Consider the following 24,566-nt stretch of genomic DNA (forward strand, 5'->3'; position numbering starts at 1 on the left):
TGCATCACTCACGAGAGACATTCTGCATTAAAACTGCTGGACTTCATTTCTTATTCACTCAAGGTGATCACATTAAAGAACCTTTCCTGCTTTCATTACCTGAGCTTTAGTATTGTTTCGCTTTGTTAGAGGGGTTAACAACACCAAGCATATGAAAGCAGTACACACAAAAGTGTAGAGGCGATTATCTTGTGTCCAAGGCCACAATCTAGCAAGGTACATTTATTCTGCAGGTAGCATCATCCTGGCTAGTGACCTTTATTAACCACTTAAGTTGGAAGGCAGATAGCTTCCATAAAACCTTTCATAAAATCCCCTGAGTTGGAAAGATTTTACACGGACGCATGACTTTATGCGTCATAGTAGTGACGGCATCGATGACAGTTACAGTCTTATTCTGGGGCAGTTAAACAGCTGTGATCGCAGTGTCACAAGCCGCCATCGACCTCACAAGCTGCCGCACCTGCAGCCTCCCCGGCTGAGGATACGTGCGTGTGTGTGTGTGTGTTAATGGCTCAGTTGCCTAGAAAAACCCATTGTGACCCCCATTTGATTTGAGACAGGTGAGCCCCCCCTTCTCTAGCTGAGTGGAGCAACCAGACCAGACATGGTTCAGTAAAACATGGTTTTTCAAAGGGAATCTGGTTTTCAGAAACAGTACTGCTTCAGTCCACGGGGAGCGCCACAATTGTCACAAAATGCAACGTCCTTGTAGCTTTAAAGTCACGTTTGTTACCTCTGCTAAGCTGTTTTTTACGATTGAATATACCCTAAAATCAAAAGTATCACACAATTATCCAAACCGTACACTCAAGGAGTGTACCATCAGCACAATGTCAGCCTCATACTGTTTGCAAAACAATACACACAATGATTTGCAAAACACTACACACCATACATTACACACCAAAGTATATCAAGATGTCACTTCCTTGCAGTTGCAAAGCACTGATTGTCAAATAACCTCACCCATGTGCCAGGGTTGAACACAGCCATCAGGTGCGCCAACACAAGATTGCTCAATTGTAGACACACCAATCAGTTATAAGCACTATGAAATGCAGCAGGTGAGTGAGGGTGAGAGGGGGAATCCCAGAATAGGAGACCGGAGCCAGCTAAACACAGACTGCAGCATATTCTGTATTGTAATATCTGCTTTTTTCTGATATTTTTTTGTACTGGATACAATGTTATGTTGGTTTGATGCATATAAACAGGGACTTGTTTCCATGTTGACTAATTTGAGTGTATGGAGAAAAATTAACTATTAGTTTCATCAGTCTGCAGCATTGGTCTTGTGTGGTGTCTGACGTGTGGTATAGTGTTTCATTTTGCAATAGATCTGAGGTGTTTTGCAAATTGAGTTTGTGGGTGCGCTAAAGTGAGTTGGTGTTTACTGTCTTAAAAAGCAAAACAAAACCATCAACTAAACCACCATGCTTAAGCAATCGAGAAAAAGTGTAGGCTAGCATTTGAAGTTGTAATAAAACATTTCCCCATTATCATAGCTGGTCAGGAAGGCAGCACATTAACTGTGTTTAATTTAGACGCATGCAGGTCGGTGCTGGGAGCACAGAGGCGTTATGCGAGCATGACAGTACAATAAATACAATGTGTGAAGTTCAATAAGCAAGCTCATAATGTGGGAGGTTCTAATAGCTTTTTGGATTTGTTTGTGTTGAAAAGGGTGCATGCTGAAGAGGCAGGCATGAACCTGACGGGTTCATTTAAGCCTTGTGGCAATTTTCTTTTCTTGAGAAACAATTTATTCATGGTAACACTACACAACATTTTTTTCCCCAAATACTTAGTACTCAGAATAATGGGTAAAAGATGAAGAGGAGAGTGAGAAGAATTCACCAACCAAATCCACAATTCACGTATCAGAGGTTCATCTCAACCGCCCCTGAGGTTTTAGGTCACTTATCATGTTGGCCTCTGTAATACAAAAAAAATAAAGCCTGAGGATTCGTTGTATGTGCTCGGATAAGAAACGTCGAGGACATTAAATGGGTTATGTTCAGCCCTCAAACCATCCCTCTATTCAACACAAACCGAGTGAAAAAAAGTAAACATTACCTATAATGTGCAGTATTGGGCCATACGGTCCCTCAGAAACACCTGGAGGCCACACATTCACCCCCAACAAGCACGGTGAGGGAGCAACCTAGAGAAGGTAAAAGAGAAAAGGACTGTTTGAAAAGGCCAGTTCTTTATTGAAAGGTTACCTTCCCTTTGCCATGTTGGAGGTAGGGCGTAAGAGAGAATTCAAATGATGAGCTGATGAGAGGTCATGCACGCTCAGTGATTAATATTGAACCAATTAATGCTACAGTCATTCAAGAGGCGTTTCATGTAGAATCATTCCCACGGATGTGTGTATTTATTTATTTATTAACGTATAACAACCTCTCCACTGCGATTCAATTTTGGCGACCTGGTGCATAAATTAAACCGTGTGGGTCAAAAAATGCCGCAAGAAACCTTTTACAACTGCGGCAGTGGTATTATGACTCATGAGGCATCTGCTTCTCAAACAGAAGAGATTAGGTTGGGCACATTGGGGAGGTTTTGCAAAGCGGGGTCCCTAGAGAAAAATTAAACAGTCCAGCCTTTTTTTTTATAGAGGGTCCCCAGCTTGGTTTAGGCTGCAAATAGTAGTTTTTACATCCCTGCAAGAAAGTGAAGCACTCAAACCCTCTCCCGACTGGAAATATTGAAGCCAAAACAATCGGGGAAGGTGGTTCATGCTCACCATCCGAGTCCTTGAAATCATTACAAGCTTTTAAAGTTGGAGCAGAATGAGAACAAAAGAGGAAGAAATGAATCACATTATTAAACACTGTCATCAGCTGTTTTATTTCACACACCATTAAAAGCCACTGCTTGGAGTAGTCACCTCCCACGCTGCACATTCACAAACTGAGGGAATTTACACTCAAAGATGTCAAGCGTCATCTCGTAAACAAGCGTCTCAAAAGAAATAGCTGTTTTTTATTTAGCAAACAACAGTTGGCTTGGCTGTTTGTACCTCGATATCTTAGTTCATTATATAAATGGTTTGCAATTTTCTTTTTAAAGGCCAATCGCCAGTGGCGGCCGACCACCTAGTCACACCTGCCAGACCACAAGTGCACCCGGCGGTACTCTGTGTTTACATCAAGTGACCTTGTTGGCAGAGACATCAATAGTTCTGCAGATATCTCTTTTTTGTTTTCTATTATGAAGCCATAGGGAAACATAATGTACATGATCTTTTTCGGGGGAACAGCAACTCAACTAAGATACTATTTCCTTCTTTCTTTTTTAGTAAAATCTTAAAGAAACCTCACTTGGATAACAGACTGAAACTCCACTGTTTCTGTTTTTTTCATCTTGAACTATGAAACAAAGAAAGAAAAAATAGGCAAATAAGTTTTCTGGCCTGTTAAGAAAAACTATGTCATCCCTGACGTCTAAGCATAGAGGTGTAAAAGAGTGATTACTGAAGTTAGGATGAAACAGACAAACTGGCCATCTGGAGTCCACAAGGAGGATGTTGGATGTGTGGGCCAGCAGCAAACTGAGCAAGGGTTAATTGTGAGTGTGGCTAGTGGCTGTGAAAGCCCACTCCTCTCTCTACCCCCAGGTAATGTTACCATGTTTAACTAGTGTTTGACAATACAAAGGTCTGGGTTAGAATTTAAATAAATAATCTTTGAAAAAAATAGAAGTGGCCTAACACCACAAATTCATTCATTTATGTAGCAGGACGGCATACATGTTTATCTTTGCCTACATTGATGTGCAGCTGCCAATTGTCATCACAGCATCTCTCTTCTCCTGCCTTCAAGCACCTTTGGAATATGTTATCTCAACAGAAGAAATAGGTATGGCATTGACCATCAGCTAGGAAATATGAAAACAGGGCATGCATTCAAGTGTCCTTCAAAAAAGGATCATAGGCGCAAGAGCTCAAAAAGAAGATATAAAGGGTCCTGCAGCCCATAACTTTAGTAACATTGAGTTTTTGAGAGGAGGTGACTGAAATCATTAGGGTGGATGTGAGCTTTTCTGGGAACAAAAGCAATGCACACGCAGTGGTTACTTTCCAAGCTCAAACAGGCAATTTTTTTAATACCAATGCCAAAAGAGGTCACAGACATCTGTATTATTAAGGGGCATATTTTAAATAAACCTTTATAGGTTCAGCATTATTGAAAAATGCTGACAATCTGACTGGCTAACGGTACAGCTGATGGGGCGTTGGCGGCTCGGCCGTCACCCAGCGGTGCGTACGCACTCCAAATAGTGATTGTATTTCCTCGAACTCGAAAAAGCACATCTCTCTTTCTCCTCCATTGTGGTTTGTGTCCCTGCGTCGTAGGTCTATGTATTTACACGTGACGTGACCCTCATGCTGAAAACGTGACGTTAATGGTCGCATAGGCTACGTAGCTTCATTCCCAGAGACCAAGAAATCAAATATATATTTTACTATTAATGACGAAATAGTAATGCACAGTGACTTGGACATGTAATCTGATTACTGGTTTGGATATACTAACGCTTTAGATTACTCGTTACTGAAAAAAGTGCTAAGATTAGAGTAATGCGTTAATGGCATCACTGTTCATTACTTACCATTTTTTCACTACACACAATTAGTAACCTAAGATGCAAATAAAAAAATAATAGTTAAAAAATGACCAGCATTAATGTTAAAATGTTCTCATTCCATAGAGAACACAGCTTTGATATATTGCCATTATTGTAATTGTCTTGGTGGATGTGGCTATTAGGCATCTGTTCGGTTGCAAATGTGCGATAGGTCTGCCTGACTTACTCGAGAAATTTGTCCTCTGTTTCATGTGGATCACAGCCTAAATTTCATTGCTTATTTAAGTGAGGCATATGCTATGTTGCCGGCTCTAGCACCCCCACAATCCATAGAAGGAAAAGAAGTCACAGATAAGGAATGGATGCATGGATGGATGGATTGATATGCTGTCGTTGACAAATTTTCTGCACCGCAGAACAGCTCCAGCTTCTCACATCATGCAGGCTTGAATTCTCACAAAAAGTCAGAGTCAATGTAGCACAGAATGGGTATTTATTTGAGGCTGGTGGATGTTAGTCGCCCTTTCTAATTCAAACAGGTTCATTCTGCGCATGCAAAGCCAAACATATCTTTCCAGTAGTTAAAACACTTGATTGGGTTCCACTGATCCATGTAAAATCACCTTCCAAATTCTACTTACACATGGGCATCTGTGGGATGGAAGTGTGTCTCTTTCTGTCTTTGGATGAGTGCACATCTATTTTAATGTCTATAATAATTATTTATACAGGAATATTAACTATTAAGATTAAAAATTAGTGCCGGGCCCATTAACACGTTATCACATTAATTCAATAACGTTGACAATTATTTTATGGCGCGTTAACACATTCAATTCTTTTTCTTTTTTTATTGTTGTACGGTGGCTTTGAATACACAAACAGACACATTATGGGTCCCACTGATGGTGCAATGTTGATGAGTGTGCTGAGCGCTCAGATGAAAGGTTGGAGTAACAATGTTTCGCGCACAATGCTGCATTTGATCTAGGAAAAGAAAAGTTGAGATAAATCTGGCTTCTCACAACGAGGCTACCGTTTTTTAGTTTAATATCTTTTCTTTTACACATTGAACAGCTCTTTCTGATACAGTGTTAAACACCCCCCACTTTCCCCATTTTGGATTATAAAAAAATGATGGAGAGCCCAAGCTGCTCAACATTTGATTCAGTCTCCCTGTGGATGATTCACATCCTTCAAAACCTCATCTTCTCTGCCGTCCATCAGTGGAGCTTTAACAATGTTTGTCAGATGGCTTTAAAGCTTTGAAGCGATCCTCTTTGCGTTTCCGTGTCTCTGACAAAGATCTCTTTGGGGTTTAGGAGATACGGTGTTGGTCACAGTAACGGCTGGGCAGAAGCTTTGAAAGCCCTCGCCCCAAAATCAGTTTTAGCTGAGGTTGGCTGAGGTTATGACAGATGGAGGTGCCGCCCCTGATGACATCCTCCAATCAGTTGTTTCTGGGATTTATCTGAAGGCTATAAAAAGGAAATTCAAGAAGCTTCAAAGCCAAGTTAATATAGAACCTCTGAGAATTTTCCGCACTGCCAAAAACCAGCCAAGCTGGGGATGGAAGTATTATTCGTCTTTTCAGAATATAAAATATAAAATTCATTGTTTTCATTCAAACTCAAATCTTGCCACAACTTTGGTATAACAATACTGCAATATGGGGACAAAAAAGTAAGTGACTATCCAATGATGCAGAGATGCATCCTGCGCCAAAACTGAACATGTAAATATCAGACACATATGTAAATATCCCCAAATGTGGAAATTAGACAATAGTGCAAGCGAAAGGCACAAGGTGAATACATGGATTGTACGTATTTGTGTGCCTCCACCAACCAGTCCTGTTGCCGTTACGGAGGTACGGAGATGTGAAAGGACAGACACTGTGGCAACCCAGCCTGGAGGCATAACAATAAGATAGAGATCCGTGTTAAAGTTTACAACAAGTGCAAAGTTGTTTAAAATATACCCTCCACCTCCAACAGGAAGTGAGAACATCTGCCTTTCCACGTGCTCTCCGGTGTCGCTGCTGACAGAGACATCAAATACCTGACATGCATACTCTTATGCACATGGCAAATTCATGATGCTGCATGCGCATACTGCCAAAGATTAAAGCCTGGCTTTAAGATGGTACAAGTCATGTGGGAATAGATGTACAGTAATGAGAGCTGTGGGGGCCCTTCTTAATGAGGGAAATTAGTGAACTGTGACGGGGATCCATGAGAGGTGCCAATGTCTTGGCGCAGCGACCAGCTGGATGGCCGACGGATTGTCAGGTAGAGGACGGGATCACCTCGGCTCCCAGGAAAATCTTAAACGAGACAGACGGAGTGCAGACCGAGAGATGAAGCCAGATTGTAAAAGCTGACAAGCGAAATCAATAGACCTTAGTATTTCGAGAACTTGCTATTCTCTTGATTTGGGACAGGAAGGCAAATCTCCACTTCAGGGATTGTGACATGTCTTCTAAGCCCTGCAAATGGTCAATGGACTAGCATTATGTGACTGAATCTATTTCTAGTTAATTGCTAAATTTGCAAATGATATCCTTACCACGAGGCCTTTTACTACTTTGCTGTTTCCATCATCAAGGGCATAGACATATTTGGGAGTCAGACATTCGTACTAATGACCAGCAATGGTGGTATCTTTTTTTGTTCATTTAGGTGTGTTTACTGTTTTGAGTGCTGATTGGCCTTTTTCTCGTCTGGGGAACACTTTTTTTTTTCTACTGCATATCTCGGATTTCAATCGGACGGAGAGCTGATGCTAAAACACGTGGTGCGTTGCATGTGCTGTATGCCTTTGGACGCCGGAGAATGATTCACAGATGTCATCCAAGTTTCATCACAAAATAGCCCGTGCTAGAGGTTGATCCTATGGTGATAGTTGGTAATTTGCTGTAGCTGCCACAGTAACAGCTAAAAGGTAAGGAATATTCTTTGATATTTATATTTAAACTAGCTGCACAGGCTAGCTGCTGCAGGCAAGCTCGTTAGCTCATTGACACGACAATATGTTTAATTTAAATAAAATAAATTTACCCAGAAATACAATGAACTCAAAAATGTTGTCTAACAGTAGAGAGAAGATTGATAGATACTTAAATTACTCTTTAATACGTTGCACAACTATATCTGAAGTTAGCAAACATCCACATGAAGCTATCGGTCAAAACGGGACAATGCTGGAGCAGAAAAATAACATTCTTGACCTGTACAGGGTGTAATTTTGAAATGTTAAAAGGCGTTATTTTTCTTATACTAAGAATGTGTTCTCACTTCTGTACCATGGGCTCCTGTCTCATTAATATTTACATACCTTGTGGGAAGAATTTTGAACTTTGACAGAGAAGGGTTAAGTAAAAGCTGAAGGAACACAGCTAATGAGCAGGGAGGCTAATTTGCGCCCTCAAGGGCCGCTTCACCACGGCCCTAATCCTGGTCCACCCAGACGAGACCCGCCAGTTTGTTGTCGAAGTGGACGCCTCAGACACCGGCGTCGGAGCCGTACTATCCCAACGGTCAGCTGCCGACTCTAAACTCCACCCTTGTGCTTTCTTCTCTCTCAGACTTTCCCGGCAGACAGGAACTACGACGTGGGCAACAGAGAACTGTTGGCAGTCAAGTTAGCCTTAGAAGAGTGGAGGCACTGGTTGGAGGGAGCGACACACCCCTTTGTTGTCTGGACCGACCACCGCAATTTGGAATATATTCATACGGCCCGACGTCTCAACTCACGCCAGGCCCGCTGGGCTTTATTTTTTGCACGTTTTAATTTTACGATCACCTATCGGCCGGGACACAAGAACACAAAGCCGGACGCCCTCTCCCGTCAGTTTGGCCCCGAGGAGGGTGACTCAACTCTGGACACCATCTTTCCTGCCTCGTGCGTGCTTGGAGCGGTTACCTGGGAGATCGAGAGGGTGGTACGTGAGGCCCAGAACACCCAACCTGACCCCGGGGGGGGGCCCGTAGAATCGCCTGTTTGTTCCGGTGTCCGTCCGTTCCAAGGTCCTAAGGTGGGCCAATGAGTCCCGCCTCTCTGGTCATCCTGGTATCCGACGAACCATACATTGGCTTCGCCGCAGTTTCTGGTGGTCATCCCTTGAGGAGGACGCTCGTTTGTATGTGCTGGCCTGCACTACATGTGCCCGCAACAAGGCATCACACGGCACCCCGATGGGTTTGCTGCGACCACTCCCGGTACCCCAACGTCCACGGTCACACATCGCAGTGGACTTTGTAAGTGGTTTTCCTCCATCTGACGGCCACACTGTCATTCTGACGGTGGTGGACCGTTTTTCAAAGGCGGCTCATTTCGTTCCCTTGCCCAAGCTCCCATCAGCTCGTGAGACCGCCGATTTGCTGGTTCAGCATGTCTTTCGGCTTCATGGTATCCCTGCAGACATAGTTTCGGACCATGGCCCGCAGTTCTCCTCCCAGCTTTGGAAGGCATTCTGTCACACCCTCTGAGCCACGGCCAGCTTTTCCTCGGGATTCCACCCACAGACTAATGGTCAGACAGAGAGGCTGAACCAGGAGCTTGAGGTCTTCCTCAGGTGTGCGACCACTACCGATCCCTGCTCATGGAGCCGTCACCTCCCATGGATTGAGTACGCCCACAATTCCTACACGTCAACGGTCACTGGGCTGTCCCCATTTGAGGCCTCCTTGGGATATCAGCCCCCCCTGTTCCACAGCCAGGAATTTGAGGTTGCTGTTACATCAGTCCTGAGCAATACCCGTCGTTGTAGGAGAGTCTGGAAGGTTGCTTCGCACAGCAGAGCAGAGCAGAGCAGGAGGGTGGCGGACAGAAAGCATTCACCCGCCCCCACCTACCGGATCGGCCAGTCTGTGTGGCTCTCGTCCAAGGACATCCCCCTGCGCACTGAGTCTAGAAAGCTCCGCCAGATATATCGGTCCCTTCCCCATCATCTCAATCATCAACTCAGTCTCTGTCAAATTACAGTTGCCACGCTCCATGAGGATTCACCCAGTATTCCATGTCTCTCTCCTTAAGCCAGTGGTCTCCAGCCCTCTGAACCCCCCTCCAGAACCCCCTCCACCCCCCCGTCTCATTGAGGGGGGGCCCGTCTACACTGTTAATAGACTCCTGGATGTGCGCCGTCGGGGCAGGGGGCATCAGTACTTGGTGGACTGGGTGGGTTACGGACCAGAGGAGCGATGTTGGGTGCCCCGTTCCCGGATCATGGACCCGGAGCTCATTACAGATTTCCGACGTCGGAACCCAGATCGTCTAAGCGGTTCGCCAAGAGGCTCCCGTTGAGGGGGGGGGGGGGTACTGTTAGGAACCCGTTCTGCATATCTGTTGTTTTTTGCCCTGTCTGTTTTTTTTCCATATAGTTTCCACCTCTGTGCCCCACCTTCAGCCCCGCCCCTCTCGAGAGCTCAGCTGTGGCTCATTGCAGTGATCACCTGTGGCGGGTATATAAGGCCTTCAGCGTTCCCAGGCCCGTCGTCAGTTCGTCCCAGTTCCCAGGCTGGTCTCAGGTGCGTCCACATATCTCTCGGAGTTTGTTCACTGGTTTGCATGTTTTTGTTTTTGGGGGTCCTGCAGAGCCACATAGTACCACGGAGTACACAGCGGTACGAGCCTTTTGATTGTGGTGTCGGACCTCGGGCTTCCACACCAGAACCCTGCCCCCTGTCGGACTACAAGAAGTCGGTGGAGTTGCCCTCCCGACCCCTGTTGAGCCCGAGGCGCACTTTGTTTTACCTTTTGAAAGATCTGCCTTCTGCGATCGTTTTGTTTTTGTTCCCCTCCTTTGCACTGCGCAAAATAAAAGTATTGGCTGGACATAGTGCTGTTGTGTGCATGCTTTTGGGTCCACCGACTACACACCCTAACAAATACAGCCATGGTATGAAATGTCTAAATTTCCAGTCCAAAGTATGGGTCAGGCTCCAAAAATCTTTGGATAAAAACTGCATTGTGTGAACCATCCATTTTGGACTGGTACACTAAAAAACTTAAAATAGTTAAGCAACCAGCTGCAAAGCTTTTTGAGTATACTCAACTAATGGATAAGGGATAAATAACTTCTCAAGTCTCCTAAGTTTGTCAAACTTAAGTATATTAGTAGGTCTAAAAAATAATGTTGAGTTAACAGTACTTAAAATATTGCATTTTATTATTGGTATTATTAATAATATTATTTATTCATATTATTCTGACACTCTTTTAAATATTCTTAACTCTTTTTTTAGTGTGTGAGTGACTTGAAATATGGCTTTACTTTGCAGCCATATTTTGTTCAACTTTCCATCTTGCTTTCTCTTACCTCATTCAGATATTTTAGCTTTTGTGTGTAGATGTAATTAACTAAGCCTTGTCTGTGGTTGAAAAAACATAATTATACTCCTGGAAAGAGAGAATTCATGAATTTTACAGATGACATCTCCTTGTCAGTGAATGAGCATACTAGCGCACACACAGACAGTATATACTGATTACTGATATATGTCCAATATTGATATAGTTTGCATCCAGTTCACCTTTAAAAGGAATCTGGGTGAAGTCTTACGGCAGCGTTTTATCTCACAGGATGATGAGAGAGGAGGTCTAGTTTCCTGGCCCTAGATTTCATAATATTACAGTAAGTGTTTGCCTTTTGTGTACCTAATATTCTGGCAAGCATTTTTTTGGAGGGTAAAATGCCAGGCATATAGTACTTTGATCACCGTAGTTTGTTTTTATAATTTTTGCCTGGTGTATGGCACCTCCCTGGCTCCCTTACCGGACCTCTTCATCAGTTTTTCTACCCGTAAAACCAAATTTGAAAGCAGAGCGGATTAAGTTAATGTCATGGCAACTTTGTCCCTGAGATAATGGGCGACAATAAGCAATAACAGCCGTAAATGATGACAGTTTTCCAAGTGAAAGGGAGAATGATCAGAAGAGGATAATTTGGGGAGATTAAGACTCTAATCAAATCTAATCTAAATCAGTCACAACATTCAGGGTTTTACTGTGTTTGTACCTGTAGAAGTGTTGAAAATAAATAAATAAATAAATTGTGGCGGTTCAAATGATGAGGTAAGATATGTGAGAGAATGGGTTTAGCACAATTTAGTGAAGAATGTCACATTTTTTTTAAAGAAAGTGAGCCATGTTTTGTCTTAAGGGGATAAAAAGCAATGACGGAAAAATCTAAGTTTCCCCTAAGTTTAAAGCCCATAGTGGTGCCGGTTGGGTCCCCCCTTTTTGAAGAGGCACTGACCCAGACTTTCACGTCTAGTTGTTGCTCCACCCCCCTCGCCTACGTTCTCAATTTCATTAGTGCCCACAGATCATCATTCAGATCTCAGATCAACTCTTCACCACCACCACCACCAGTTACTCGCTCCCAGAGGAGAATACTTAAAAATACATTACATCGGTGATGTTTCATGTCAATGGGATTGAGCTCAATGCTGACTGTAACTCAGTTAAGTGGATGTAAAGACACTGCGCGACGAGTGCAACCATCAAATAGCTAAAATGTAATGTGGCGCTCAACCACAAATGTTCTTTTAAAATGCTTAGATGTGGTGTGAATTCAACATGTTTAGTTCACGAAAGAAATACATTGGAGAACAGGATCACATTGTGTACCGGTACTCACAGTGATCAGATCAGTTTGGCCTGGTCAGGTATCCAACATAACACAAAGCGAGTCATGTCAAGATGGTGGGGTCCAAATCAATGCCTTGTCTTGATAGTCAGTTACATTTGTCTCAGTCGGATCACTCAGGTCACCTGAAAGAAAATGAGGCGTAATGAGACAAGTTTGTAAAAGGAAGTGATGCCTGTTGAATTCTCAATCACATTAGTTATGTTATGAAGTTATGGGAAAAGAAAACAAAGGATTACTTTAATAATCCCAATAGGAAACACTGCAACATTCCAACTCAACTCAGGGTTTTACAGCATTGTAGAGAGAACAACAGGACATTTAAATTACAAAAAGGGCCCATCAGGATTTGGTCTTTAATTATCCGTTGCTGGGAACACACGCCTGACTTTGACCAACGTTGAATTAAAACATCAATCATTTAGAATGCATTTTAGTTGAGGGAAAAGGAAAAGCAGGGGGAGGTAGCTGTTGCTTTGATGATTATACCCCTCTGAGTCTTTGATTTCACTGTGTACATAAACAGGGGTGGACTAGCGGAACAAAGGGGGCCAGCCCATTTTTATTACATTTAGATCCACCAATGTGCCTGGATGATGAAGTAAAATGATACTGGCTATTATAACATTCAAAAGGTGTATATGCTTCTCTCTGGGCTATTATCAGATGGTTATAAGTATATCTACAGAGCCGTAAGAAAGAAATGTCAACAGAGAAAGAAGAGACAAAAAAGAACAGAACAGAAGATACGATGAGGTGTCAACATCAGTTGTATCAATAGTGTTGCATGCTTGGTATATGATTGTAGGTGTGTGTAGGAATGTTGACAGTGCATAACAAAGCAACACATTTACAAGTTGGTGGTTTCCCAAAAGAAGTCAGAGACTTTTTAATATGTTGACGCAGCTTCCTTCAGAAATCTTATTTTTTTCTTAACTTTTCAGTTCCATTCGAGGGGTGCACTAAAGACCTCCAAACTCAGCTAAATCCAACTTTCAACAGATACATTGTGTACTGATCACTAACAAATATATAAATGCTTCACCCCCTTTTAAAGCGTTGGCGTCTCGGCTACAATCCGCATCAATCCGTTTGACAATGATCCAAACACAACTCAAACAAGTATTACAGAAGTTCTAAAACATCCTATCCAATTAGTCCACAAATTGTGCTCTCGGCAGAGCAAAAGTTGAACAATTCTTGAAAGCTAAAAGCTAACACTGAAGACAACAGAGGAAACCACTAGCCGAGATCTCTGAATCCAGAGATATCTTTAACATTTCAGGTCAAAACCCATCAAACCATCAAAGTGTATCAATTCTGAAATGAATCTGCTGTTTCCGAGTGCCAGACAAAGCAAACCAGACAAACCGTCAACCAGACGAGGCACACACATGGCTCAAACACACTGGGGAGGTGCTTGTGATTGGACACAGGAGGAAACAATCAGGGGCGAGGCAGACAATCTCAAAGGTTGGAAACACACACTCGCTCCAGGAAATGAAGTAAAACCTGGGACACAATAGGTAAGGAAATAGAAAATATTTTAAATCCAAAATTCCATTGGGACGGTTTCTTTGGTATTTCAAATGAAAATGTTTTGCATAAATGTATGTAGTTTATATAGTAAATGGACATTGTTTCTGGAATAACAAAGAAGCATTTCCTTACAGGTCAGTAAGCGACATGAAGGATGAAAAGAAAACACAGTGATCTGCATATGCATAGAGTTTGCAGTGGGGTGCAGTAATATAATAAACATAATGCAATTATGTCATCTTATTATTGCATATAAGAGGCCATCTAATCAGAACAGCTGTTATCATGATTGACAGCCCCAAACAATGAAAGCAATATGTGAGTATTATTGAGAGGGGTGTGTGGCAGGATATGAGAAATAAACAGATGGGTCTAATCATTCAAAAGTATTCTATTCCTGACTGAAAGGCTAAATATTAAACAGACTTACTTTAACCCACATGGTTAAGTCATACACAAATCCTTTGCTAAGCCTCAACAAATCTGGTCCATGGCCAATACTTTTTATTTTGAGACTATGTTCATGTAACAAGTGGATATCAAAACGCCATCCTTGCCAAGTACAAAACTGATATTAGGACCACCTAGAGCGCCCTAGTTTAAAGAGCCACTGGCCGACCAATGGCATTTGACGAGTGAAGAGTAACAGGTGTAAGACAAAAACTGGCGCAATATTTGACATTTCCTGAGGTTGTATTCTGTTAGAATACACTTAAAACAACATGTTGTCCTCCCTTACAAACCCTTACAGTTTTCTTGTCATGTTAATTCTGCCTCTGTATGTGACAAGCTGCAGAATGTGCTTCCAAAATCCCATTGACAAGCTCTCTCTGCAATGCGGGGTGTAACTAAGCCACGGAGATTCCCCCGACTTCCTCGGCTGTGTCGGTTGTCCTTTGCCAAGAACACCTCTGCTTTTGATTCCGGTAACACAATGTGCTTAACGAGATTCCGGATGCCTGCATGCAGAGCCGCCACCTACAGCAGCTCAGCGCGCCCACTCGGCCTTATGGTGGGCTTCCGATTGTTTGAGTGCAAACGGGCTCAAGCTGTCAAAAGGTCCAACCAGAATTCCGACATTCAATTTCACGGCCCTGTAGTTGAGACGTGACTGCTACTCCGTGTCCTGGAGGTCGTCAAGTAGCTGCCACTATATATTATGTTTGACGTAACGGAGCAAAACAGCAGGGAAAGGATTTTACTAAGTGCGTGACGGGGAACGTTGCACCTGGCGAAGGGAGACCTCGAACATGGAAATCAAGGATTCTGTATCTTGGTGTTGACGAAACATAATTTCATCTCTTACATTTCCCGCTCCAAATGCTACAATGCTTCTGTCGTTGCTGTCAGTTTCTTTATGTAGAACAAGCTGTGTCTGCATGCTAATGAATGTCAAATACCTCAAATAAGAGGCAAGTTACCGGGGGCCTAATAGGTCATTAATTAAGCTGCGTGGACGCTTAAGCTCTTTGAACGCTACGTTCAAAGGAAGCTGCATAAGAGTAATACATCAGGAATGCACACTGTCATTTATGTAGTCTTTTAGAGGTCAATCAAAGCCAATAAATGATTTAGGTGTGTGGTTACAGTAAGTTTATTATGAGAAGACTCACACCAACAACCCAGTCAGGAGCGAGTCAGGGATCTGTTCACAAAAAAACAGAGTCTGTATGGGAATATCAGCCGGGACACTGTGAATAGCAGTTCTCCGTGCCAATACAATGCAAACTGCAGATAAAAACCGAGATGTTCATGCATTCATTAGGTGGCTGTGTGATGATGCAGAGCCAATACACACACACTGATGCTTCAGATGATGATAGAACTAAATCTTATAATGTATCTGATTCCAAACCAAAGCCTGAAATTGTGTTACTCTGGAATGACATTGTATTTACTTCTTGCATAAATGAGTACAACATGTACAACAACATTCAAAATAGGAAGGGAGTAGTCAATAAAGAAAAAATGTTTTTGTAAACATGCTTGACGTCATAATTTGACTGATACAAAAAAATGACAATTTTCATCATCAGTCTTCAGTAACCAATTATTCACATAGAATGTTGTTGCAAAAACATTTTCCAAAGAAAAGAAAATCAAAACAACAAAAGGAAGATTTCTGTATTTTTATGCATGAATGAGGGTTAAATTATTTTTTGCTGAAAGGGAGGGCAATTTTACCGTTAAGGGCAATTCATCTATGGAATATAATTAGGGCCGGGACTTTAGCGCGTTAATTAAGACTAATTAATTACACAAAAAAGAACACATTCAACATTTTTTACGCATTTTTACACTTATTTTTTGCACCGCGGAACGTTTCTCACTGGATGAGTTTCGGGGGGACCGATTATACTGGAGCACCAACTAGCGTTCATGACTTCAGACAACAACAAACCACAGTGAACATGAACGAAGAAGCTGACGAGACCGTGTCGGGTGGCCCCGTGAATGGGAAATCTTATTATAATAAACACACGGATGGAAGCGTCGATAAGAGCGTGGTTGTGTGCAAGCTGTGCAACAAGGAACATCGAGCCTCAAGTATCACCTCAACGCAACACAATTAGCAGCTAGCGTGGACGTACAAGGACCCACACCCAACCCACACTGCACCAGATGACTGGTTTAAGGACCAGGGTAACTAAGTCCACGTCTGAAAAAATAACCAATGTTCTGAATGTACTTGAAAGTATTGGTCTACTTAAAAAAACATAGTTTACAGAAGGTCTACTTACCTATAGGCTACCTGAATTTCTAAAAGTACTATATTTCTAAATATGCTATCTCTACACTTGTCTGCTGGAATTGGTTGAACAATAATAAAAATCCATAAAAATCCCCAAAAAATAAGATAAGAAGTATTAACATGTTTAATGAATTGAATTAGACTTTGAAAATCTTCAGAAGTGCCTCTATATTTAACGCAGTAGAAATAAAAATCACAAGAAGAGTCATAAGGGCCTTATTAGTCAGAGGTACGCTTGCATTGGGCAGCAAAGGGTGAGGAAATCCTAAGAGTGTTCATTGACTTTGTCTTTCACAAGCCTTTGCACAGCCTAAACACACCACACACACACACACACATTTCCTGCCATCATTAACACCATGATCTGGGTCTTCAAAGAGTTGCAGTATTGTCCTTTCGAATCTCTCTGCAAACAGACCTGTCATAATAACATGACAGCTTGCTCAGTGTACCTCTGACATTATCTATCCGGGGGGATTTGCACCTGAAACCTGTGCTGCAAATGAGGCACTTCAAAGACTCAAGGTCAGAAGGATGGCTATGCACACCTCCCTACTCCGCTTTGGACGATGTTTTGATCCCAGCATTGTGTGGTCACACTGGGGTTGTCTCTTTTTGAATGCTAATGAATGATACCTTCAAAAGGAGCAGCGATCCCTAAAGTCACCTAATACTTTTGCGACATGTGTAAACAGCCTGTGTGGACATCACACTAGTGGCTTTTCTCATTGTTTGCAAAGTCATTGTGAGAGATGCTGCCTCATGCCAGGAATAAGAAATATATTGATGCAGGAACGCAGGACTTCATCCTTCTCTGTTGATGCAAAAGTGCTATGTACTAGATTGAGAGCATTTCTATTGCTTCTCAACGGCTCTCAACATGGCAACGGTTTGGCCGGTGAAATAAAAGTGTAATAACTCTACTACTTTTTCTGGACAATTTTTTGTCAAGATATTGAGCAACTCCTTAATGTTCGCATGTGTAGGAATAAGTTCATATGTTACTGGTGAAGAAATAAATCAATAAGACATACAAAAAAACCCTTTGAATTTGATAGTTGCCTGAATGAAAATTGCTAACAGCCCTATAAAACATATATATACCTGGCAAAAACCACATCTACATGCTAGCCCAGTGTGTGGACAGTAATCATGGAAAGTTTCTACTCTAGAGGAGGCTTTTGTGCAGACCTCACGGCCTAGAAGTGGCAGGAGTGAAAATCTTTCCTAATCCCTGCTCTGGTAGGCTGATTCGCATGTGTCAACCACTTATTTTAATCGTCTGATCCTATTGGGTTGGATAAAACCAGGCGCAAAAACCACTCAAAAGCCAAAATGATTTGAGTGTAAAGTGAAGCAAGTGCCAATTGTCTTAGAACCCCCCCCCCCCCAAAACCTGTGTGGAAGGCAGTGACATTTTCTGTGAGGCGCTTACAATGGCTGGCCGTATATCCATGCAAAAAAAAGATTCAATTTATATATTTTTCAAAGCGTTAAGTAAGGTAAGGGGCATTCCATTTATACCCTTGGCTGCTTGGTGGTCATTTTACTTTGACCTTGGCAGGGTTTGTCTGAGAGATACCACCCTATTCAGCATCGTGGGATAGTAGATAACGATACAGTGCCTTGTTTTTAGCTTCTACCTTGATGAAAAAAAGTGTACAAGTGTGCAAATTACTGGACTAACCTGCAAAACCGATTTGATAACTTTTTGGAGTTGTGTTTGGAACATTTACAAACAGAGTGGAATAGGTAGCCGAGACTCGTTTTGTGTATAGATATAACGTTCTGCGACATGGGCTGACTCCTCTTTGGAAAACCTACTGTGTTTTTTCACCACGCTGGGCTTTGTGCAGGGGAGGCAAACCTGACCTGTTGCCGGCTCTATCTTTAGTTCTGCAGCATCATCGACAGCCACAGCTTGTAAAAGGGTTTGGTAGGCTTCTGCTTCATTATTCATCTGTGTGAAATCTGCTTTGAGAGGAATTAGTGAGCACACAGGCTCAAATCACCATTCAATGAATTGTTTTCATGGTGCTTTCAAAGTTGAAAGCAGTCTCACCAAAAGGCCTCCCGCCAGACCAGTAAATTGCTGATAGGCCAGATGATGCCACAAGGTCAACTACTTGATATCTGATAGTACCTATTACAGTTGTATACCTATTCAATACTATCAATCTGTGAATTGAAAAGATTTTGGACCGACAAATGTGAATATCTATCATTTCTTGGTGTCTACATTTCAAATTTCAATAGAGCAAACTTTACGGCTTTATCTGTGTTCAAGTAATATTGTGAAGTAGACGGGGCAAAAACCACAAAGATTACACATTTGGGGAAATTTCAAAGCAAACTAATCTTACAGATTTTCGTGTTAAATATGTTTTCTGGTAATGTATGTCTTCGTATGTCTTCGTATGTCCACTTTTTCCTTTATCTGTACCACGTCTTGCAAAAATAAAATCCATAGCCAGTAGCTATACAGGGCTGAAGTCCAGACACTGCATAAAAGAAAATGAAGGTTGTCCCAGCAGCATACACGTGGGACATATCAAAGAGCCGTGACACGGTGAGAGACCTGCTGTGTGACCAGCACACTGTTTAACACCAGAGACATGGTGATGCATCTAAGAGATGAGTCAGGGGTATTTATAGTCTAATTTGCATTCAAGGTATATGATGAAGCTGCAAACAGTATTTTTGTTGAGCCCTCCGGTGTAAAAAGTACTGTCCGATACATTACATTAAAAAAAAGACGTTTGCAAAAAATGCACGTCAGTTTATCTTGCGCTAAGCTCACTGATTTTAATAACTTCTCCCAAATACACAAAGCAATACTTGCATGCTGCAGAAGACTGTGAATTACCTTAATATCATTCCTCGTCAAAACATCAAAAACAAGGATTTTGTTTCGTTGAACCAGGACCCTCAAGTACATTGATCTCAGCGGAGGACAATACGTGGGGGGCGTTGCTGCAGTGACACCACTCTCCCAGGGAAAAGGGTTGGTCCTTAATGACAATGGATAAAAACACTGTAACCCATTTTTCTTATCAGTTCCACTCATGGCACACACTCAGCTTAGTTTTCGCCAACAGATGAACACTGGGTGGAAACTGCATGAGCAGGTGTGTGATAAGCACATGTCAAAAACAATATTTGATTAATTATTACATAAAAGAACAGCTTGACTTTTAATGTTCACAACATTCAGACGTTCTGCACATGAAGAGCTGATTAAGAAATTATCAAGATTATTTCTAAGGCCCAGTAACTCTAAAGCCATTCAACGGCCACGGCAATTAATCCTTACTACGCCTGATGTCGGTTGCTAAAAGATTGACAGCCAGCCACCAGACTCTGCTTCCTGTAAGAGATCCAAGAAACACCTCATTGGTACTACAGAGGTTTACAGGACTTGCCCATACCTATTCCCAACTTCAGCTTTTTCTTTGTTTTACTGGCGGCTGAACATGTTGAAAGTGTTTATACCAACTGGGAAATTTTGCATCTGTTGAGGTGTACTGGCTTCAGTGCACCGTGGCATCAATGTTGGGCGTGGCCTATTAAACACAAAACCATGCTCGAAAGGAACGTAAAAAGGCATTCAGAGGTTTGATTTGGGTGTTAGAGGTGCTGTCCTCAACTTTAGCAACAATAGTATGGCTGTAAGAAATGAGGTGATGTGTAAGATGTTTATAGGATGTTTACCTGAGTGAGAGCAAAAAAGAGTCAGCAGAAATTCTTCCAAATCTCTTATTTATCTAATTTAATAAATAAGACATGACTCACCTCAATTCATTGTCAATATTATGTGCAGGGGCATTTTCAGGCTGATTTTGACCTAGGCAAAATATGCTTATTTATATCAAGCTCTGTTAAATTTTTATTGTTATTGTTATGTTATTGATTCGTCAGAATTCATGTAATCAGATTTCCCTTTCTCAGAATGTTTAGCATATTTGAAATTAAACTATTTAAATAACTTGGCTTCTGAGTTTTCAAATTGCGATAAAAGTTCAAAGACTTGAATATATTTTGGGGTGAATAATAGAAAAATCAATTTTCATTCTGAATTTGTGAGCTCTGAATAGAAAATACTGATTTAAAAAATCCTCTCCCACATCTAGTCAAAGTAAAACATTTAAATCATGGGTCTGGTGCTGTTAAAACTCACTTCAGCTGCTCATGGGATGCTAATATTTAGGACCAGGCCTATGAAGTTAAGGGATTTGTAACCACTCACAGGTTAGAGCTGGTCTGTGTGCCTTGCTTTACATTGATAACCTTTTACATGTCACAACCTTGGATTAGTGTAGAGGTAAAAATATGTTAATGATATATGGCAAAGTTATAGCCCTGAAGCGGTTCTTTAGGCCGACACATTAAGTCCTTGTGACAACGAGATGTAAATTGTGCAGCGATCTTAAAATGGCAAGTGAACTCAAGACCAGAGAAGCCTTTGTGCTTTCTCTACCGACACACAACACACAGAAATACATAGGCAGACTCCTGAGCACATCAGACTGCTCACAGAACAGAAGGTACATAATTCAGGAAACACAATGAGGGGTTTTAGGATGTTAGGTGTAGTGGCCGTATCTCTGATTGTAATTCCTACTAATTGTGTTGTCTTTGCTGGGCTCTGTGTGTGCCAGGCCTAAACCCCAACAAACACAAGCGTCTATTCTCCGCTTGCCAACTTCTCCTGGAATGGACGTATGTAAGTACAGCACTCAACTATTAATACATTTAGAATACTGTCTAAAATTGTCCCATAAACCTGGAGACTTAAGAGATAAGACTAAGCCTTTCTATGCACTGCCCCTTAATTAATAATCTACGGTTCTCATATACAGTATGTCAAAAGATTCAATAACTCAGCTGCTCAAATTGGCATCTCTTAGTTTAAGAAGAGTAGGCATTCAGGTTTACCCCATGACGATCCCATCAGCCACGTCTAACAACACAGAACGCCCTGTTCAGGCTCTAAAGTCCTGTACCAGCTGTCCACCTGTTCTCTCGGCCATTAACTCTGGTGCGATGGGACCGGCCACAGAACACAGCCGCACATTGAGACACCGGGTGTGTAATTGTGTAGCAGATGGGAAATTGTTTTTATACAGGTGGTTTAAGGAGAAGGTTTTGGGGTTCTAGAAGCCTTTCAAAACAATAAAATATTGTTTTGAAAGGCAGCAATTAAATATCCAAAAATCTATTTGAAATCAAATGCCCAACAGTGGGCTTTCAACCTGGGACTAGACAAAGACTGGTCAATGTGTTTTTTAATAAAGGGAGAACAAGAGTTCAAGAAGCTACGATGCTACTATCAAAAGAAGAAGTGAAAACAGGAGTTGGACCTGCACAACTTTGAAAAACAGTTGAGGGGCACTGCTGCTCTGTGTTTCACTATCTGTTAAACTTCTCTAAACATGCATTAAATATTTAATGTAATTTTCGCAATGCTGTCAGTCAGAAAGGTATGACTGAATGGCTCTTGTTTCCCTTTTGATGAAATACTGATTTGTTTCCTGACAACACTGTGCGGGGCCGCTGGAAACCAGCTGCTGACGACAACAAGCAGCTGGTCCCCAGAGAGACGTGGAGGGGCTGACTATACGGTGCTGTGATGCGGCAAATGAAAAACTGCACTACATTTGCATGATGTGTGTGTTGTTGTCTGGCAGAACAATATATGTCATGAGTTGATCAGATGGAGGCAAGCACATTTGTCCATTAGTGGACTTGGTCATCAGTCTCGTTCCAAAAAGAGATTTGTGGTTTTTTTTTTCTCAAAGAATGTGTTTGCTTATTATTTTTCATTTTGTTTCACTTTTTTGAGTCATTGTGTTCTTATAGCCGTTCATATGCCAATTTGTGCAGTATAATACTGAAATTCAATGTGACCAGTATGTCTGTATCGTATTTACCTGTGTCTAGGCTTTCTGATATTTTCTGGCCATGGTGTTAGGATACAATCGTCGGGCCGACGGTCGAAACACTAGGGGGTAGAGTGTGGTGGGGTTGGGAAGGCAGCCTTCAAGTTGGCTCCTTCGCAACCAAACAGCCAATTAGTGGGATCACTTAAAGAGCGCCTGCCGTCATGGCCTCATTCCATTTTGGTCCTGTCCTGTAGAGTCCTGCTGCTGTTTTGCTGTTTTATCTTATGTTTTCTTTAGTTTACTTTCTGTTGTTGTTGCGTTTCTGTGTTAAACCAACTTGCCTGTTTTTATAATCGTAATCCCGTTTATATAGTGATTTGTGCTTACCTTGGTTTTATTGTTTTCTCTAATAAAAACCTTTTATTAATGATAAGAAACATGTCTCTACCTTATCCATTGACTTGTTTGCATGTCTTGGGTATTAGTTCCCAGGTGGCATTGTTGACATTTTCCCCTAAAGCCCCGTCACATCAGCATTTAGTCTTCAACCCAATACGAGTTAGTCGTTTCACTTCCACTGAGATCTCTGACATTGCTTGAGATTAGTACGGAGTCTCCCTTCTGCAGATTGTCACCTGTAGTTTCTGATCTTAAGCTGTTGGTAATTATTGTGCATCATTGCTGTAACAGTTTGTGACTCCCTTTCTGATAACACAATCTTTACATGCAGTGTAATTAGACCAAATGAATGTTATTCTCATTATAAAATCCCCATGAAGCTATTTGGCTGAAAATGACAGCATGAAATGTCAGGGTACGCCCACACTTTGGATTAATTGCGCTTCTCCTTGCTGAACCCATAAAGAGCTTAATTCAGGTAAAGAGGAATTTATGAATTTCTGACACAACAAGCAGATTATTGCCAAAGCGTAAACTTGAGTTTGACTAATATCAGATTTGGCATTTGAATATTGAAATGGAAGCTGAAAGAGAAGAGATCTGAAAAGCAGTTATTCAAATCTACATTTAAAGGGGCCAAGTGGAGTTTTCCTGTGTACAAAAATTAGATTTCATGTGAGCAGTGCTGTAAATGTTGCTTGTGTATTAGCCAGTACGAGCTTTCATCTTAATCTTTGATGCTGAAAATGGTTCCCCTGTAATGTCTTTTTTATTTAGAATGTGTTTTAGGTATTACTTTGTCTTCACATTTTATTTCCCAATTTTTTTATTTCTTTTAAAATTTCAGAATGCATTTTTTCTTTCCATAACAGAAATGGGGGGGGGGGGGTCCTCAAGGGTTTGCCCCCCTCTTGTTCTCAATCAATACTTTTTAATTAAGGCAGGCAAGCCGGCGCGGCTTTTTCTTACTTTTTCATCGTGACTATGTGTTGAAAAAAAAGGTTTAACTTCCAGTTGTCTGATTTTTCAGACCCAATTTCACATTCTGTTAGACTCTTTGATAGGATGACGGCTTGAGTGATCACCAACTGAAATGCATCCATGAGTGGTGTGTGTGGGTATTGTGACTCATGTTAAACTTGCTTGTCAGAGATACTGTTAGCTCTAGCGCACTACCAGTTTTACAATATCTAATAACTGGCTCTGTTTTTGTACCCTTCCACACATCTCCCCTTGTGGCTTTGTGTGTTTCCTTATGGCAAGACATTCTGTTAAAACTAAAAAAAAAATCATAAATGAAATATGTGTAAAGGGCATTCATGAATTGAAATGAGATTGAATACCACTTCTCCATGACAACACAAAGCTTTTGTGCAAGGGCATTAACCGTGACACTGAACCTAATCGGGGAGCCACCAGGACTTTGCAGTGAAATTACTTCCCTGCTCTCTAAAATGTGAAATGTCAGCGGCGAACAATTTAGGAGCCTGACAAAACAAGTGTTGGGTGGTAATTACTAAAAAGTTTGACTAATTATGCCGGCATAACTGTGAGAGTTTTCTCATGTTCATCTAATCACTTTGCTTTTTGAGGGGAATTACATTAAAATTGACATTGCTCAACTGACTGAAATTGCAGATTAAAAGTATGACTGTTGGATATCTTGCATATTATCGTAGAGATCATTTAAATATGATTTGATACAATTTCTACTTCATTGGCAACCTACTTAACCTGACCAACC

The 24,566-nt window shown here is 41.6% G+C and overlaps 1 protein-coding gene across 1 annotated transcript in view; it reads right to left on the reverse strand.

Annotated features, from left to right (window-relative positions):
- Positions 1-24,566, reverse strand: part of LOC119227825 (leucine-rich repeat and fibronectin type-III domain-containing protein 2) — an 84,260-nt gene that overhangs the window by 22,236 nt on the left and 37,458 nt on the right. Inside the window, exons 2-3 of the mRNA XM_037486942.2 lie at positions 12,242-12,375; positions 2,080-2,167 (exon numbers count right to left, since the gene is read on the reverse strand). The gene's annotated coding sequence lies outside the window, so the exon portion shown is untranslated. The remainder of the gene's footprint in view (positions 1-2,079; positions 2,168-12,241; positions 12,376-24,566) is intronic.

The sequence above is a fragment of the Pungitius pungitius genome, chromosome 14 (assembly GCF_949316345.1).
Source record: "Pungitius pungitius chromosome 14, fPunPun2.1, whole genome shotgun sequence".
Taxonomy (NCBI): Eukaryota; Metazoa; Chordata; class Actinopteri; order Perciformes; family Gasterosteidae; genus Pungitius; species Pungitius pungitius.